Genomic DNA, 3100 nt, shown 5'->3' on the forward strand with positions numbered 1-3100 from the left:
TGATTTTTGAAATCATGCACATGTATTTAAAATTAGAAGAATAAGATTAATTAGAATTTGAATTTGGAATTAGAAGAATAAGAATAGTTAATTAGTTAATTAAATAATTTAAAGAAACTATTTAATTATTTAGAAATGGACTTTAATTAAATAATAAAGATTTAATTAAATGATAATATTTAATTAATATTTAGAAACGGGTTAATGATTAATCGATTGGAGATAGAAATTGAGAATTAATTTATTTAAATAATAAAGATTATTTAAATTGGTGAATTTAATTAAAATTAATTAAATAATAAATATTTAATTAATATTAGAAAAATGGTTAAAATGATTAAACGATGATAGAATTGGAAATAGAATAATTAGTAAGATAATGAAGAAATATGAAATTAGAAGAATAAGATTAATTAACTTAATTAAAGAATTAAAGAATTATTTAATCAATTAGAGGAATAATTAGTACATGATCAATGAGACATTTCTAGGTGTCTACACATGTCACTATGCAATGTTTTTGGGTGTTTTGATTTTTTGAAATAATAATGATATGCAGCTAAGTGCAACGATAATGCAACTTATGTTTTTGTTGTTCTGGAATTTTTGAAATGACAAGGGTATGCAACTAAATGCAACCTAGATGATTGACAATGCAACTTATGTTTTTGGTCTTTTTGAAGATTTTGGACAACCTTTTGAAATGAAAACCTAAAGACGCGAACCTTAGGAAATTGAAATGAAGTCTAGACCTTAAAAGGACAACGGACAAAATGACAATAGGATAAATTGACAATGGCTTACCTATAAGCTTGGATAGTAAGCTAGGTTTGACAAAATGATGTTGATGAAAAAAGGACAAATGTTGGACAAGGTCAAGACTCCCTAACAATAACTTAGGATTTAATCTAAAGTTATGATTATTCAAGTTTGGAAAAACCTAATTTTGAGACTATTATGTGAGAGGATAATGATAATGACAATGATCTAGGGATATGAACCCAAGATATGATATGAAAATGAGGTCAGGATGTGCTATGACCTAGAGATATTAAATGACCTAAGGACATGAAATGGGCCAAAGTAATGAAATGACCTAAGGATATAGAGAAACTTTATGTTATGATATGGACCAAAGTTGATTATAATACTACGATATGACCTAGGGATATATGATTTGACCTAAGGTTTGATATGGAAATGACTTAGACAATGATATGATATGACCTAATGTTATGATATTAAGGGGAGTTAATTCAAATGTATGCCAATGTGAACCTAAGACAAAACTTAGGGTTTGGACTATGTAATGATATTGATCTAATGGGAGAAGGACATATGCAAGGAAATGATTTATGAGATAAAATTAATATGACCTAAGTGAAGACCTAATTTTGGGATGACAATGATAATAAAAGATGTAACCTAAGCCAAGAATTAGTTTAGGTATGATAATGATAATGCTAAATGTCACCTAAGTGAAGACCTAACTTAGGTATGACAATGAAATGAAGACTTAGATCATTTCCCTAAGTGGAAAATGAGGACACTAAAATGAAATGTAATTTCTATGTAACCTAAAATCTAGGGTTTGAACTATGCAAAACCTAACCTAAGTGACATGAATTTTGAAACAAGGATTTCCAATGTTTTGACAAGCCATGTTCAAATGTTGGATGAATACATGGACAAAAGTGTCAGCTCTTTGTTCAAACTTTGAAAAACCAAGGTTGTTTATGACCACTTGTAAGAATTGTTTTTAATTCAACTTTTAATAAGCATGAAAGACAAAATGTTTGTTAGACCTTGACACAAGACAATCATTCCCCTTCAACAACGAATCCTAAGGTTGGCAAGGACAATAGTTGTTGGATCTCATTTGGGTTTCCCCAACTATGCTTGCTCAAAGCGGATATGTAGATGCTTGACGCCATTGGCTCCACTCCACAATACTCACTTCTGTAGGCAGTCAATAATCAATCACCATAAAATCTCCCCATGGAAAAATTTGTATCTCTACTAAGAACCATAAGGATGTGAGATGTCATCAAAGGTCCGACCTCTTGTACCAACAACTAGAAGGTTTTTGGTTTCAAAAAAAAATATTTTTTAGTCAAGGAATCTGTTCGGGTGGCCATACATGTGATGTTTTGCTCCATTAAGGAGGTCTCCTAGCCTACGGAGGTTACGCTCTATAGGTTTTCACATGCCACACAAACATTTAGGGAGACTTACATCGGTATGACACACGATGGCACTCGTCACTCGCAACTTTCATCACAAATGCATTTATTTATAGTAGTTCAGAAGAGCTTGGCCTTAACCCGTTACCACTTGGGTCATTCCCTCTCACCCGACCTTATAGGCTACTCGAGAGGCAGGCCCTCTAAAGGTTAAGACATGCAAAACAATCTAAATGAAAACATGGAAAGAAATTGTTAATTAACCTTTAGAAATTGAAATGTGCTCTAATCTAAAGAAAACACAGACACTCTATTTTTGGATAATGTTCTTTGATTGTGTCTTGCACCAAATGCGTTAGTAGTTTGTTTATTTAGGTCTTCCCCCAACGAATGCCAAGGTGTTGCACAAATAATCAATAATACACAAAATCTCTAAGTTGAGTAGAAAAAGAAATATTTAGAAAAGCAACATGCAAGGAAAAAGAAAAATAGAAACATGCAAACTTAAAAAAGCAATAGGCAAAAAAGGTAGCATGCAACTAAAAAGAAACATGCAAGTGAAGAAAAACAACATGCAATGAAAAAAAAGCTACATGCAAATCAAAAAAAGAAACATGCAAGCGAAAAAAAGTGACATAAAATGAAAAAAGCTATAAGCAAATAAAAAAAAGCAACATGCAACAAAGAAAAGTGACATGCAATAGAAAAATCTACATGCAAATAAAAAAAAGCAACATGCAAGAAAAGAAAAATGACATGTAATGAAAAAAGCTACATACAAATCAAACAAAGCAACATGAAAGTGAAGAAAAGTGACATGCAATGGAAAAAAAAGCTACATGCAAATAAAAAAAGCAACATGCAAATCAAAAAGTTTCTCTATGAATTTATCACCTAATTAGACTATGTGCAATTTG

The sequence above is a fragment of the Cryptomeria japonica genome, chromosome 4 (assembly GCF_030272615.1).
Source record: "Cryptomeria japonica chromosome 4, Sugi_1.0, whole genome shotgun sequence".
Taxonomy (NCBI): Eukaryota; Viridiplantae; Streptophyta; class Pinopsida; order Cupressales; family Cupressaceae; genus Cryptomeria; species Cryptomeria japonica.